Raw genomic sequence first — 17,086 nt, forward strand, 5'->3', positions numbered from 1 at the left:
TACCGCCAGCAGATGGAGACACTGGGGGATAATTTTCTAAGGATTTATAGTGATTTTTCCTGTCTGAATTTGTCGCACAGAAAGTTGCAGGCCAAATATGTGTGACATTTCTGCGACTTTAGCTTCTAGAGCATTTTTACAACATTATACATAGGTGCTGAATACATAAAAAGCGACTGTTCAGCGACAGACAAGTCGCATCGGCTGAAAGTAGGCCAGAATGTCAGTCCATGTTGGAGCAGGTTTAGATACAGTCTAAAGCATAGATCTCAAAGTCTGTGCACAGAATTTAGCAAGGGCCTCGCACCTTCTGATGCATCAGGTAGGTGCACAATAGCATAGCCTAACCCTCTGTACTTTGGTCTATATTGATGCGGGACATAGACAGCCAGCTGATGACCAATCCATTAGTGCAATGGATGGCTGGAAGCATTTGTCTTTGCCTTTGCAATACCACAGAAGCAATGCATGGTCAATGTACAGCAATGACACACCTGTGTGAACAGCCAGGAGACCCCCCCCCCCCCCCCCCATGTTATGTTACATAGTTACATAGTTAGTACGGTCGAAAAAAGACATATGTCCATCAAGTTCAACCAGGGAATTAAGGGGTAGGGGTGTGGCGCGATATTGGGGAAGGGATGAGATTTTATATTTCTTCATAAGCATTAATCTTATTTTGTCAATTAGGAACATTCAGCACCCACCCGCTATCAAGGCAGCTGCCTATCATGTCATGCCCTACCTGCACAGGTGTGCTGGCTACTCAAATGATCCAATTAAGGAGGCCATTTAGTCAGCAGCAGCAGAAGTCCTGTGCCTGGACGCTCCAACAGGGGCCAGACACAAGCAGAAGCAGAAGCAGCAGAAGCAGCAGCAGCACCACCTTTTGTTTTTTGGCTGCAGCAGCAGCAAGGCCCACAGGGCTGGCTAGCTGGCTAGCCAGCAAGCAGGTAGCAATGAAAGTAGGAATCTTTCTTTTTAACCCTGTAAGGGGGTGGTGCACTGTACCCGAAGATACTGCCATATCGGGTCAATGCATAGGGCGACGGAAGCAAGCTTCGAAATCGGCCCCCGTTCTCAAAAATCCATTTAATATATGGTCCCCAGATAGGGGACGTATCAGATATTAAACTGATAAGAACAGATAAGGTTTCAACAAAATTTTATTGAATAAATAAGAAACCATACAAAATTTAAAATGCAAAATAATAAAAGGTTCACAAAAGTTTTAAAATACAAATAATAAAACCAGTAATAAAAGGAGAAAAAATAAAAATGGCAGGATAAAACATTATACAAATGTCATAAAAACTGATTATACTGTTATTTCGTTCCATAGAGGCAGACACCACATGGATGCTGCCTCGCTGGCCCCCAACTGTTTCTTGTCTCTTAGGTAATAGATGTACATCTCACTCAGGGCCAGCTTTATACAGTTTTTAACATCAATAAAATCATGTTTAAAAAGTAAGATGTTCCTAACTTTCCAGATGGCATTTTTAAAACAATTAATAATCATCCAGCAGATCATCTGCTGTTTAAAATTGGGGCAGTTAAAAAGACCGTAAAAGACACATTCGTGATTAAAATCTTTTAGGCCGCAGGCCCACTTCAAAAGTGGGCCTACCTTCCTCCAAAGCTCCCGTGCAAAAGGGCAGTTCCAAAATATGTGCAGCACCGTTTCGTCCACTCCACAGCCATCTCTCGGGCACTTGGCTCTCGCCACCAGTCCTCGCCTGTGCTGGAACTCACGAGTAGGGAGGCACTGGTGGACGATTGCCCAGGCAAGATCCCTGTGTACATTCGCCAGAAACTTCCCGTACACGTTCCGCCATACCTTTTTGGATCTTGCCTGTGTGAAATTGGACACTGCCAGGGTAACCTCACTCCGCCTGAGGACCTTTGATACCTTTCTCTGGTCCCCCAGTATGTCAGGCTCCAAATCTTGGAGACCTAGGAGCCTGACTGTCTTTTCCAACACCACATAATGTTTTGGGGGACACAGAAGCACCGGAGCGTTCAGAGGGATGCGCAACCATCTTTTAAAAACCATGCCCGCAGCGTACCTTAAAAAGCAGCTAAAAATGCCATCGGATTTAATAATTTTAAAACAGAAACAGAAATACTTTATGTAAAAGAAAGTAAAAAGGTTAGGAACATCTTTCCCGCCATTATCTTTACTTTTGTACATAAAATCACGCTTTAATTTCTCCATTTTTGAACCCCATAAAAAAGAAAAAACAATTCTAGTTACTTTTTTAATGTATAAAATAGATGGAGGAAATACCATGGCAATGTATAGCATAATAGGGAGTAAAACCATCTTTATTATTAAAATCTTCCCCTCCATGGTAAGGTTTCTAAGATTCCACATTAAAATCTTCTTCTCCATCTTAGCTATAGCTGAATCCCAGTTAGGGCTCCCATCATTGACCTGGTTAAAAACAATACCTAAAACTTTAATTTGATCCTGTTGCATTGTGACTCCTGGGGTGATGGATGAATCCCAGGAGCCAATATAAAAACAGTCACATTTATCTGTGTTTAGCTTAAAACCAGAGACCTCGCAGAAATAGCTGGTGTTCCTCAATGCCCCCCTCATGGATGGAGAGTCCGGGCACAGTATGGTGACATCATCCATGTACCCCAACACCTTTAGATGGGTCCCTCCTCCACCAGGTATCGGTACGCCTCTTACTACCCGGTCTTTTCTGAGGAGGGCCATCAGTGGTTCGATTGCGCAAATAAAAAGGAGTGGGGACAGGGGGCAGCCCTGTTTGACACCTGATAAAAGAGGAACACCGCTGGTTAAAAAGCCATTAACAGAGACTTGACTAAAACAGGATCGGTATAAAAGCATGATTCGGCTTAAAATCGTTTCAGGCACTGCCATCTTTTTAAGAACTAAAAACAGGTATTCATGGGAGACCCTATCAAAGGCTTTTTCAAAGTCTAAGGATAAAATTGCTACAGTTTGATTTCTATCCTTAAAATACCATAAAACATCTCTTAAAATATTTAGGGATTCAGCTATAGACCTTCCAGGTACCCCACAAACCTGATTTGGGTGAATTAATTTATGAATAAAAGGTTTAAAACGGACAGCTAATAACTTGGCTAAAACTTTATAATCGACATTTAAAAGTGTGATGGGGCGCCAATTTTTTAGCATATCCTTTTCACCCTTTTTAAAAAGTAATGATACAATCCCCCTCCTCCAGGAAGGGGGAAGTTCATTAACAATAAAAGTTTCTTTATACAATAAAACCATATCATCCTTTAAAATATCCCAAAAAGCTAAATAAAATTCGATGGGTAAACCATCTTCCCCAGGGGCCTTCCCACTAGAAAAACTTTTAAAAACAAATAAAAGTTCATCTAAGTTAAGATCACGGGATAAAACCTCCTGGTCTAAAACATCTAGCTTAAAATCAAGGGAATTAAGAACATGTTCTAAAAAGGATGGATTAAGATCTTTCTTATTAAAAAGAAGCTGGTAGAAGTTAAAAACTGCATCTAACATGCCTTTTGGAGTGGATTCACCCTCAAGGTTTTGGATGATATCCCTCCTATTCATCACTTTTTTAAAAAAGAAACGGGAACATTTCTCGCCCTCCTCCAGGTGCTGCACATGTGAGTTAAAAATGATTTGTTTCCCTTTCTTTTCTATGGCATGTTTTATTTCAGTTTTAAGGTTTAAAATATCATTTTCTACATCCATACCAGCTTCTTTCAATTTAAAAAGTACATTTAAACGCATGTTAAGAACATAAAACCACTGTTTTTCCATTTTTGCCTTCTTCTTACCTGCTTTGATAAAAAAAAATCTGATTTTAGATTTGGTGCCCTCCCACCAGTGCAGCATAGGCTCGTGGGGTTTTCTTTGTGATTGCCAGCATTGGTAGGTCCGCACAAACTCCTCTTTTATCTCAGGGTCCTCTAGGAGTGTGGTGTTTAATCTCCAGAGGCCCCTTTTTGCTTTTTGCTCCCCCTCTAGCTCCAGGCCCACCAAGAGGAGCTTATGATCAGAGAAGATATTCTGCTCGAGCGTGCATTTCAGGGGTTTAAAAGCTCTAGAGGAAAAAATAAAATCGATTCTGGAGCTCACTCTTCCATTGGACCATGTGGCGCCTGGGTCCTCCGGCAAGAGATCCTTCCAGCAATCTTTCAAATTAAAATCATCAATAAAATTTTTAAGCAGGTAAGAAGTGCGGTCTTTACGATTAATATCCCCACCCTGCCGGTGTTCCCCATCACGTATGCAGTTAAAATCACCTCCCACCAGCAGGGGGGAAGACCCAACACAAAACAGTGGTAAAATTTCAAATAGTTCTGCCCGCTCCTGTTTATCAGGAGGGGCATACACATTTAAAACACGAATTAAAAGTCCATTAAAATATAGATGAATTAAAAGAGCTCTGCCAGGCACAATCTCAGTTACTGTATGAATAGAAAAGGACTGGCCTCGGCAGAGCAGCCCAACACCCACAGAACGACAGTCATTTGCACCGGACCATATGGATGGGCCCAGCTTCCAGTCTTCTTTTAAGTCTTTATAGTCCATTTTACTAGGGATTCCACATTCTTGTAGCAGGCAAAGGTCAAAGTCACATGTCTCTAGATAAGAAAATAAAGCAGCCCTGCGATCAGGGCTCTTTAAGGACCTCACATTGAGTGAGGCAATTTTTACAGGGATAGGCATAGTTTATGGAGAGTCCGTGCTTGGAGAATCAAAGTCAATAATAAGCTGCGTACCGTCATCCCCCGCCTGCGGGGTCATCAGCTCCTTGATGTTCTGAGGGTCGGAGCTTGAGATCGATGATGCCCCGACCCTGAGCTCGCTCTCGTCCGAACTACGGCACGCCGCTTTCCTTTGAATGTCTTCCTCTTCTTCTTCTCTTTGTCTTTTAAATGTCACACTGCTGTCCATATCCTCTGTGTTGCTCTCACTCGATGTAATCTCTGGCCCCCGGCTGATGGATCTGCGTCTTCTTTCATCATTTGACGACTGGAACTGCTGCACAGGGGCCTGTGAGGCCTCTTTTCCGGAACCTTTGCCGCTACCTTGGGAAGTTTTCATCGCTTGTTCCCCAGCAAGCGTTGCTGAGGACTGTTGCTCCAACTTCCCCATCGATCGACGATGGCCAGTTTTACCCACCGGGTCCACTGCTGGCGGGGCAGCAAACCCTGGTTTGGCGCCACTTGTCTTCTTGGCCCTGTCCTGTATAGGCGGAGTAACAGGACCGGGCTCAGACCTGGCCACCTGGCTCCCCTTCCGGCGGGCTTTCACCGGGGCCTCTTCGTCCGGAGCAGGGCGACCCTGGGCCAAGCCAGTACCTGGCTTATGCTGCAATTTTGGGTCCACTTTTGCCCCCACCGAGGCCCGTCGGCTGCCACCCGCCACAGGTGAGCCCCCTTCAGAAGTTTCGGCGGGCTCTTGAGCCAGGTAGGAAGTCGATCGACGTCTTTCAATTTCCCGGGCAGTAAACTCGATCACCCGCCCGGGCTTCGTGGAATCCCCATGGCCTCCCCCTAGCACTACCACCGGTGGGCCCCCCGATGGAGCACCAGAGGTCTTGGGCCTGGACCCATCAGTACCTGCCATCTGGGGTTTGGGCATCTTAAAAAAGGACGTCTTTTGTCCTGTCCCCTCTTTGGGTGGGCCCAGCCTTGACCCACCCATCGTAGTTTTTGCTTTATGGGGACAGGAATTAAAATCGTGATTTTCCTCTCCGCAGAGGTTGCACCTTATCGTATGGCTACATCTTGAGGCTATGTGACCTTCTTGGCCACACCTATTGCAGCGAATCACACGCTCCGCGCCGCAGGTCTCCTGGGTGTGGCCAAACCTCAAGCAATTTCGGCAATACATAGGCATTTGAGGATAGAACAGGAAGCCCCGAACTCTCCCGATGGCAAAATTTGGGGGCGGATGGCAAAGACCCCCAATACCACCGGGATCCTTACGGAGCTTGACCCAGAACTTCCTCTTGCCGTTCCAGAACCGCACGGAGTTCAAGATTTTGTTTGCGAATCGCACCTCTTCGCAGTATCGCCGAAGAAAAGTGGCTATATCCTCCGTGGTCACATGAGGGCTGTGCATAGCCACCACCAACGGTATATGTTCCTCACCATAGAGGAACTGGAACGAAAGACCGTCGAGTCGATCGTCCCTCTGGTCCGCACCAGACAAGGTTGCATAGATGTTATCGCAACACGCCGTGGCCGTGAAGGTGACGGTATACAGGCCACGGCTTTCCTGGTCATTTAGACACAGGATGTCCTCCCTATTGAGGCAGAAGTAGTCAAGAAGAATCACCTCCGCAATGAAGCGGAGGTTCTTCAACTGACGATGGCTCTCCGACACCTCTATGCGGATGGTATTTCGCATCGACATTTCCCCAGAGGGGAAAGCCCAGGAGAACGGCATCTTCCACACCCAGGGACTAAGCCCCTTCCCCAATAGCAGCAGGGGCTCGGAATCCCGCTATAAAAGCGGAACCCTTACCCAAGGCAGAGGTCGGGGGTACCCTAGGTGCTTCCGAAGCTACAGGTAACGCTCAACGTACCGAAAATGCCTTCTGAGACACAAGGTCCCAGAGACAGGGGGATCGCAACCCGTTGTCCGTGGACTAAGCCCGCTCCCCAATAGCAGCAAGGGGGTGAAGTCCCTCCGTAAGGAGAGACAATCCCCCAAGGCCGAGAAGCGGGGTACCACAGACACCTTCCGACCAGACCAAATGCAGATACTACACTTGATCTTAGCCAAAAGGCCGAGAAGCGATAACCGTGAAAGGGGCGGGCCCAACAAGGTCCCCTTCATGGGCACTATCACTGCTTGCTGTCAGGGAGGCTGCCAGACAATTTTCCATGCACACTCTGGGCTGGGGGGCAGTCAACCACCAGTACACACAGCAGAACCTAAACCCATACCATTATTGCTAAGCAGCAAGACAGGGGCCCATTGCACTCCCACGGGGCCTTTTTAAATGCAATCCATAACCCGGATTTGCCAGGAACCCTTCTTACTCCTCCTACTTGCATGTGACACTGGGCTTAGGATCTGCATAGGAAACACACACACAAGCACACACCTACCTTTGTTGCCTGCAGATGCCTCCTTGGCTGTCCCCAAACGGTATCAAACCAACACCCACGGGAAGCTGTAAGCATAGAGGACATGCCTGCACCCCATTGGACTTACCTGTGTGGGTTAAATCCGGGTTATTTGACAACCTATGGCGGTGATGGTTCTGCTCAGGCAGAGCAGTGCTGATGCTCCTCATAAAGCTGTCGCTGCTGTGAAGGTTCTAGGTGACATCACAAATCCCTATGGTTACATACACAACAAAGCTGGGTTGTTGTTGTTTACACTCTGCAAGGCCTGTGGAAGTGAGTGACATCATAGCACTGTAGTTCTGAGGGTTCAAGATGGATGCAACAATCTCCTGTTGCTTCTATGAAGGCCGTAATAGACGACATCACCAAACAGCTCCATAGTCACATACACAGCAAAGGAGAGATGTTGTTTACACCTAGTGATGTCAGTGGTATTGAGTGACATCACAGCACAGTGCTAAGGCTCCTGGGCCTGGACACAGCAGCGGCTGCAATATCTCAACGGAGAATACGTTTATATCTATGTGTGTGTGTGCGCATATATATATATATATATATATATATATATATATATATATATATATATATTTCTCCGCCGAAATCACTTTTAAACCCATTTCCACCTTTTTTTCCCTTCTCTTCCTCTTACTTTTTTTTCACGTTTTTTTACGTTTTTCTCCTTTTCGCCTCTTTTCTGGGCGTATTATTCTTCTTTTTCTTCTTTTTTTTCGTCTAATGCATACCCCATCAGTGCAGCAATGCTTATTCAATACCGCCAGCAGATGGAGACACTGGGGGATAATTTTCTAAGGATTTATACTGATTTTTCCTGTCTGAATTTGTCGCACAGAAAGTTGCAGGCCAAATATGTGTGACATTTCTGCGACTTTAGCTTCTAGAGCATTTTTACAACATTATACATAGGTGCTGAATACATAAAAAGCGACTGTTCAGCGACAGACAAGTCGCATCGGCTGAAAGTAGGCCAGAATGTCAGTCCATGTTGGAGCAGGTTTAGATACAGTCTAAAGCATAGATCTCAAAGTCTGTGCACAGAATTTAGCAAGGGCCTCGCACCTTCTGATGCATCAGGTAGGTGCACAATAGCATAGCCTAACCCTCTGTACTTTGGTCTATATTGATGCGGGACATAGACAGCCAGCTGATGACCAATCCATTAGTGCAATGGATGGCTGGAAGCATTTGTCTTTGCCTTTGCAATACCACAGAAGCAATGCATGGTCAATGTACAGCAATGACACACCTGTGTGAACAGCCAGGAGACCCCCCCCCCCCCCCCATGTTATGTTACATAGTTACATAGTTAGTACGGTCGAAAAAAGACATATGTCCATCAAGTTCAACCAGGGAATTAAGGGGTAGGGGTGTGGCGCGATATTGGGGAAGGGATGAGATTTTATATTTCTTCATAAGCATTAATCTTATTTTGTCAATTAGGAACATTCAGCACCCACCCGCTATCAAGGCAGCTGCCTATCATGTCATGCCCTACCTGCACAGGTGTGCTGGCTACTCAAATGATCCAATTAAGGAGGCCATTTAGTCAGCAGCAGCAGAAGTCCTGTGCCTGGACGCTCCAACAGGGGCCAGACACAAGCAGAAGCAGAAGCAGCAGAAGCAGCAGCAGCACCACCTTTTGTTTTTTGGCTGCAGCAGCAGCAAGGCCCACAGGGCTGGCTAGCTGGCTAGCCAGCAAGCAGGTAGCAATGAAAGTAGGAATCTTTCTTTTTAACCCTGTAAGGGGGTGGTGCACTGTACCCGAAGATACTGCCATATCGGGTCAATGCATAGGGCGACGGAAGCAAGCTTCGAAATCGGCCCCCGTTCTCAAAAATCCATTTAATATATGGTCCCCAGATAGGGGACGTATCAGATATTAAACTGATAAGAACAGATACTACACTTGATCTTAGCCAAAAGGCCGAGAAGCGATAACCGTGAAAGGGGCGGGCCCAACAAGGTCCCCTTCATGGGCACTATCACTGCTTGCTGTCAGGGAGGCTGCCAGACAATTTTCCATGCACACTCTGGGCTGGGGGGCAGTCAACCACCAGTACACACAGCAGAACCTAAACCCATACCATTATTGCTAAGCAGCAAGACAGGGGCCCATTGCACTCCCACGGGGCCTTTTTAAATGCAATCCATAACCCGGATTTGCCAGGAACCCTTCTTACTCCTCCTACTTACATGTGACACTGGGCTTAGGATCTGCATAGGAAACACACACACAAGCACACACCTACCTTTGTTGCCTGCAGATGCCTCCTTGGCTGTCCCCAAACGGTATCAAACCAACACCCACGGGAAGCTGTAAGCATAGAGGACATGCCTGCACCCCATTGGACTTACCTGTGTGGGTTAAATCCGGGTTATTTGACAACCTATGGCGGTGATGGTTCTGCTCAGGCAGAGCAGTGCTGATGCTCCTCATAAAGCTGTCGCTGCTGTGAAGGTTCTAGGTGACATCACAAATCCCTATGGTTACATACACAACAAAGCTGGGTTGTTGTTGTTTACACTCTGCAAGGCCTGTGGAAGTGAGTGACATCATAGCACTGTAGTTCTGAGGGTTCAAGATGGATGCAACAATCTCCTGTTGCTTCTATGAAGGCCGTAATAGACGACATCACCAAACAGCTCCATAGTCACATACACAGCAAAGGAGAGATGTTGTTTACACCTAGTGATGTCAGTGGTATTGAGTGACATCACAGCACAGTGCTAAGGCTCCTGGGCCTGGACACAGCAGCGGCTGCAATATCTCAACGGAGAATACGTTTATATCTATGTGTGTGTGTGCGCATATATATATATATATATATATATATATATATATATATATATATATATATATATATATATTTCTCCGCCGAAATCACTTTTAAACCCATTTCCACCTTTTTTTCCCTTCTCTTCCTCTTACTTTTTTTTCACGTTTTTTTACGTTTTTCTCCTTTTCGCCTCTTTTCTGGGCGTATTATTCTTCTTTTTCTTCTTTTTTTTCGTCTAATGCATACCCCATCAGTGCAGCAATGCTTATTCAATACCGCCAGCAGATGGAGACACTGGGGGATAATTTTCTAAGGATTTATACTGATTTTTCCTGTCTGAATTTGTCGCACAGAAAGTTGCAGGCCAAATATGTGTGACATTTCTGCGACTTTAGCTTCTAGAGCATTTTTACAACATTATACATAGGTGCTGAATACATAAAAAGCGACTGTTCAGCGACAGACAAGTCGCATCGGCTGAAAGTAGGCCAGAATGTCAGTCCATGTTGGAGCAGGTTTAGATACAGTCTAAAGCATAGATCTCAAAGTCTGTGCACAGAATTTAGCAAGGGCCTCGCACCTTCTGATGCATCAGGTAGGTGCACAATAGCATAGCCTAACCCTCTGTACTTTGGTCTATATTGATGCGGGACATAGACAGCCAGCTGATGACCAATCCATTAGTGCAATGGATGGCTGGAAGCATTTGTCTTTGCCTTTGCAATACCACAGAAGCAATGCATGGTCAATGTACAGCAATGACACACCTGTGTGAACAGCCAGGAGACCCCCCCCCCCCCATGTTATGTTACATAGTTACATAGTTAGTACGGTCGAAAAAAGACATATGTCCATCAAGTTCAACCAGGGAATTAAGGGGTAGGGGTGTGGCGCGATATTGGGGAAGGGATGAGATTTTATATTTCTTCATAAGCATTAATCTTATTTTGTCAATTAGGAACATTCAGCACCCACCCGCTATCAAGGCAGCTGCCTATCATGTCATGCCCTACCTGCACAGGTGTGCTGGCTACTCAAATGATCCAATTAAGGAGGCCATTTAGTCAGCAGCAGCAGAAGTCCTGTGCCTGGACGCTCCAACAGGGGCCAGACACAAGCAGAAGCAGAAGCAGCAGAAGCAGCAGCAGCACCACCTTTTGTTTTTTGGCTGCAGCAGCAGCAAGGCCCACAGGGCTGGCTAGCTGGCTAGCCAGCAAGCAGGTAGCAATGAAAGTAGGAATCTTTCTTTTTAACCCTGTAAGGGGGTGGTGCACTGTACCCGAAGATACTGCCATATCGGGTCAATGTATAGGGCGACGGAAGCAAGCTTCGAAATCGGCCCCCGTTCTCAAAAATCCATTTAATATATGGTCCCCAGATAGGGGACGTATCAGATATTAAACTGATAAGAACAGATACTACACTTGATCTTAGCCAAAAGGCCGAGAAGCGATAACCGTGAAAGGGGCGGGCCCAACAAGGTCCCCTTCATGGGCACTATCACTGCTTGCTGTCAGGGAGGCTGCCAGACAATTTTCCATGCACACTCTGGGCTGGGGGGGCAGTCAACCACCAGTACACACAGCAGAACCTAAACCCATACCATTATTGCTAAGCAGCAAGACAGGGGCCCATTGCACTCCCACGGGGCCTTTTTAAATGCAATCCATAACCCGGATTTGCCAGGAACCCTTCTTACTCCTCCTACTTGCATGTGACACTGGGCTTAGGATCTGCATAGGAAACACACACACAAGCACACACCTACCTTTGTTGCCTGCAGATGCCTCCTTGGCTGTCCCCAAACGGTATCAAACCAACACCCACGGGAAGCTGTAAGCATAGAGGACATGCCTGCACCCCATTGGACTTACCTGTGTGGGTTAAATCCGGGTTATTTGACAACCTATGGCGGTGATGGTTCTGCTCAGGCAGAGCAGTGCTGATGCTCCTCATAAAGCTGTCGCTGCTGTGAAGGTTCTAGGTGACATCACAAATCCCTATGGTTACATACACAACAAAGCTGGGTTGTTGTTGTTTACACTCTGCAAGGCCTGTGGAAGTGAGTGACATCATAGCACTGTAGTTCTGAGGGTTCAAGATGGATGCAACAATCTCCTGTTGCTTCTATGAAGGCCGTAATAGACGACATCACCAAACAGCTCCATAGTCACATACACAGCAAAGGAGAGATGTTGTTTACACCTAGTGATGTCAGTGGTATTGAGTGACATCACAGCACAGTGCTAAGGCTCCTGGGCCTGGACACAGCAGCGGCTGCAATATCTCAACGGAGAATACGTTTATATCTATGTGTGTGTGTGCGCATATATATATATATATATATATATATATATATATATATATATATATATTCTCCGCCGAAATCACTTTTAAACCCATTTCCACCTTTTTTTCCCTTCTCTTCCTCTTACTTTTTTTTCACGTTTTTTTACGTTTTTCTCCTTTTCGCCTCTTTTCTGGGCGTATTATTCTTCTTTTTCTTCTTTTTTTTCGTCTAATGCATACCCCATCAGTGCAGCAATGCTTATTCAATACCGCCAGCAGATGGAGACACTGGGGGATAATTTTCTAAGGATTTATACTGATTTTTCCTGTCTGAATTTGTCGCACAGAAAGTTGCAGGCCAAATATGTGTGACATTTCTGCGACTTTAGCTTCTAGAGCATTTTTACAACATTATACATAGGTGCTGAATACATAAAAAGCGACTGTTCAGCGACAGACAAGTCGCATCGGCTGAAAGTAGGCCAGAATGTCAGTCCATGTTGGAGCAGGTTTAGATACAGTCTAAAGCATAGATCTCAAAGTCTGTGCACAGAATTTAGCAAGGGCCTCGCACCTTCTGATGCATCAGGTAGGTGCACAATAGCATAGCCTAACCCTCTGTACTTTGGTCTATATTGATGCGGGACATAGACAGCCAGCTGATGACCAATCCATTAGTGCAATGGATGGCTGGAAGCATTTGTCTTTGCCTTTGCAATACCACAGAAGCAATGCATGGTCAATGTACAGCAATGACACACCTGTGTGAACAGCCAGGAGACCCCCCCCCCCAATGTTATGTTACATAGTTACATAGTTAGTACGGTCGAAAAAAGACATATGTCCATCAAGTTCAACCAGGGAATTAAGGGGTAGGGGTGTGGCGCGATATTGGGGAAGGGATGAGATTTTATATTTCTTCATAAGCATTAATCTTATTTTGTCAATTAGGAACATTCAGCACCCACCCGCTATCAAGGCAGCTGCCTATCATGTCATGCCCTACCTGCACAGGTGTGCTGGCTACTCAAATGATCCAATTAAGGAGGCCATTTAGTCAGCAGCAGCAGAAGTCCTGTGCCTGGACGCTCCAACAGGGGCCAGACACAAGCAGAAGCAGAAGCAGCAGAAGCAGCACCTTTTGTTTTTTGGCTGCAGCAGCAGCAAGGCCCACAGGGCTGGCTAGCTGGCTAGCCAGCAAGCAGGTAGCAATGAAAGTAGGAATCTTTCTTTTTAACCCTGTAAGGGGGTGGTGCACTGTACCCGAAGATACTGCCATATCGGGTCAATGCATAGGGCGACGGAAGCAAGCTTCGAAATCGGCCCCCGTTCTCAAAAATCCATTTAATATATGGTCCCCAGATAGGGGACGTATCAGATATTAAACTGATAAGAACAGATACTACACTTGATCTTAGCCAAAAGGCCGAGAAGCGATAACCGTGAAAGGGGCGGGCCCAACAAGGTCCCCTTCATGGGCACTATCACTGCTTGCTGTCAGGGAGGCTGCCAGACAATTTTCCATGCACACTCTGGGCTGGGGGGCAGTCAACCACCAGTACACACAGCAGAACCTAAACCCATACCATTATTGCTAAGCAGCAAGACAGGGGCCCATTGCACTCCCACGGGGCCTTTTTAAATGCAATCCATAACCCGGATTTGCCAGGAACCCTTCTTACTCCTCCTACTTGCATGTGACACTGGGCTTAGGATCTGCATAGGAAACACACACACAAGCACACACCTACCTTTGTTGCCTGCAGATGCCTCCTTGGCTGTCCCCAAACGGTATCAAACCAACACCCACGGGAAGCTGTAAGCATAGAGGACATGCCTGCACCCCATTGGACTTACCTGTGTGGGTTAAATCCGGGTTATTTGACAACCTATGGCGGTGATGGTTCTGCTCAGGCAGAGCAGTGCTGATGCTCCTCATAAAGCTGTCGCTGCTGTGAAGGTTCTAGGTGACATCACAAATCCCTATGGTTACATACACAACAAAGCTGGGTTGTTGTTGTTTACACTCTGCAAGGCCTGTGGAAGTGAGTGACATCATAGCACTGTAGTTCTGAGGGTTCAAGATGGATGCAACAATCTCCTGTTGCTTCTATGAAGGCCGTAATAGACGACATCACCAAACAGCTCCATAGTCACATACACAGCAAAGGAGAGATGTTGTTTACACCTAGTGATGTCAGTGGTATTGAGTGACATCACAGCACAGTGCTAAGGCTCCTGGGCCTGGACACAGCAGCGGCTGCAATATCTCAACGGAGAATACGTTTATATCTATGTGTGTGTGTGCGCATATATATATATATATATATATATATATATATATATATATATATATTTCTCCGCCGAAATCACTTTTAAACCCATTTCCACCTTTTTTTCCCTTCTCTTCCTCTTACTTTTTTTTCACGTTTTTTTACGTTTTTCTCCTTTTCGCCTCTTTTCTGGGCGTATTATTCTTCTTTTTCTTCTTTTTTTTCGTCTAATGCATACCCCATCAGTGCAGCAATGCTTATTCAATACCGCCAGCAGATGGAGACACTGGGGGATAATTTTCTAAGGATTTATACTGATTTTTCCTGTCTGAATTTGTCGCACAGAAAGTTGCAGGCCAAATATGTGTGACATTTCTGCGACTTTAGCTTCTAGAGCATTTTTACAACATTATACATAGGTGCTGAATACATAAAAAGCGACTGTTCAGCGACAGACAAGTCGCATCGGCTGAAAGTAGGCCAGAATGTCAGTCCATGTTGGAGCAGGTTTAGATACAGTCTAAAGCATAGATCTCAAAGTCTGTGCACAGAATTTAGCAAGGGCCTCGCACCTTCTGATGCATCAGGTAGGTGCACAATAGCATAGCCTAACCCTCTGTACTTTGGTCTATATTGATGCGGGACATAGACAGCCAGCTGATGACCAATCCATTAGTGCAATGGATGGCTGGAAGCATTTGTCTTTGCCTTTGCAATACCACAGAAGCAATGCATGGTCAATGTACAGCAATGACACACCTGTGTGAACAGCCAGGAGACCCCCCCCCCATGTTATGTTACATAGTTACATAGTTAGTACGGTCGAAAAAAGACATATGTCCATCAAGTTCAACCAGGGAATTAAGGGGTAGGGGTGTGGCGCGATATTGGGGAAGGGATGAGATTTTATATTTCTTCATAAGCATTAATCTTATTTTGTCAATTAGGAACATTCAGCACCCACCCGCTATCAAGGCAGCTGCCTATCATGTCATGCCCTACCTGCACAGGTGTGCTGGCTACTCAAATGATCCAATTAAGGAGGCCATTTAGTCAGCAGCAGCAGAAGTCCTGTGCCTGGACGCTCCAACAGGGGCCAGACACAAGCAGAAGCAGAAGCAGCAGAAGCAGCACCTTTTGTTTTTTGGCTGCAGCAGCAGCAAGGCCCACAGGGCTGGCTAGCTGGCTAGCCAGCAAGCAGGTAGCAATGAAAGTAGGAATCTTTCTTTTTAACCCTGTAAGGGGGTGGTGCACTGTACCCGAAGATACTGCCATATCGGGTCAATGCATAGGGCGACGGAAGCAAGCTTCGAAATCGGCCCCCGTTCTCAAAAATCCATTTAATATATGGTCCCCAGATAGGGGACGTATCAGATATTAAACTGATAAGAACAGATACTACACTTGATCTTAGCCAAAAGGCCGAGAAGCGATAACCGTGAAAGGGGCGGGCCCAACAAGGTCCCCTTCATGGGCACTATCACTGCTTGCTGTCAGGGAGGCTGCCAGACAATTTTCCATGCACACTCTGGGCTGGGGGGCAGTCAACCACCAGTACACACAGCAGAACCTAAACCCATACCATTATTGCTAAGCAGCAAGACAGGGGCCCATTGCACTCCCACGGGGCCTTTTTAAATGCAATCCATAACCCGGATTTGCCAGGAACCCTTCTTACTCCTCCTACTTGCATGTGACACTGGGCTTAGGATCTGCATAGGAAACACACACACAAGCACACACCTACCTTTGTTGCCTGCAGATGCCTCCTTGGCTGTCCCCAAACGGTATCAAACCAACACCCACGGGAAGCTGTAAGCATAGAGGACATGCCTGCACCCCATTGGACTTACCTGTGTGGGTTAAATCCGGGTTATTTGACAACCTATGGCGGTGATGGTTCTGCTCAGGCAGAGCAGTGCTGATGCTCCTCATAAAGCTGTCGCTGCTGTGAAGGTTCTAGGTGACATCACAAATCCCTATGGTTACATACACAACAAAGCTGGGTTGTTGTTGTTTACACTCTGCAAGGCCTGTGGAAGTGAGTGACATCATAGCACTGTAGTTCTGAGGGTTCAAGATGGATGCAACAATCTCCTGTTGCTTCTATGAAGGCCGTAATAGACGACATCACCAAACAGCTCCATAGTCACATACACAGCAAAGGAGAGATGTTGTTTACACCTAGTGATGTCAGTGGTATTGAGTGACATCACAGCACAGTGCTAAGGCTCCTGGGCCTGGACACAGCAGCGGCTGCAATATCTCAACGGAGAATACGTTTATATCTATGTGTGTGTGTGCGCATATATATATATATATATATATATATATATATATATATATATATTTATATATATATATATTTCTCCGCCGAAATCACTTTTAAACCCATTTCCACCTTTTTTTCCCTTCTCTTCCTCTTACTTTTTTTTCACGTTTTTTTACGTTTTTCTCCTTTTCGCCTCTTTTCTGGGCGTATTATTCTTCTTTTTCTTCTTTTTTTTCGTCTAATGCATACCCCATCAGTGCAGCAATGCTTATTCAATACCGCCAGCAGATGGAGACACTGGGGGATAATTTTCTAAGGATTTATACTGATTTTTC

The 17,086-nt window shown here is 45.9% G+C and overlaps 5 non-coding genes and 1 pseudogene across 5 annotated transcripts; all 6 read right to left on the reverse strand.

The window, feature by feature from the left end:
• Window positions 1–995: 995 nt before the first annotated feature.
• On the reverse strand, window positions 996–1,181 carry LOC130321471 (U2 spliceosomal RNA). The gene has a single exon (XR_008867191.1). It is a non-coding gene; the product is annotated as a U2 spliceosomal RNA (small nuclear RNA).
• A 5,389-nt stretch (window positions 1,182–6,570) lies between these two features.
• Window positions 6,571–6,788, reverse strand: LOC130321475 (U2 spliceosomal RNA; annotated as a pseudogene).
• Window positions 6,789–8,885: 2,097 nt separating this feature from the next.
• Window positions 8,886–9,076, reverse strand: LOC130321478 (U2 spliceosomal RNA). Its single transcript, XR_008867195.1, has one exon. It is a non-coding gene; the product is annotated as a U2 spliceosomal RNA (small nuclear RNA).
• Window positions 9,077–11,180: 2,104 nt separating this feature from the next.
• On the reverse strand, window positions 11,181–11,371 carry LOC130321470 (U2 spliceosomal RNA). Its single transcript, XR_008867190.1, has one exon. It is a non-coding gene; the product is annotated as a U2 spliceosomal RNA (small nuclear RNA).
• A 2,082-nt stretch (window positions 11,372–13,453) lies between these two features.
• Window positions 13,454–13,644, reverse strand: LOC130321479 (U2 spliceosomal RNA). The gene has a single exon (XR_008867196.1). It is a non-coding gene; the product is annotated as a U2 spliceosomal RNA (small nuclear RNA).
• Window positions 13,645–15,722: 2,078 nt separating this feature from the next.
• On the reverse strand, window positions 15,723–15,913 carry LOC130321462 (U2 spliceosomal RNA). The gene has a single exon (XR_008867182.1). It is a non-coding gene; the product is annotated as a U2 spliceosomal RNA (small nuclear RNA).
• Window positions 15,914–17,086: the final 1,173 nt, after the last annotated feature.

Source organism: Hyla sarda, unplaced genomic scaffold, assembly GCF_029499605.1.
Source record: "Hyla sarda isolate aHylSar1 unplaced genomic scaffold, aHylSar1.hap1 scaffold_2272, whole genome shotgun sequence".
Classification (NCBI taxonomy): Eukaryota; Metazoa; Chordata; class Amphibia; order Anura; family Hylidae; genus Hyla; species Hyla sarda.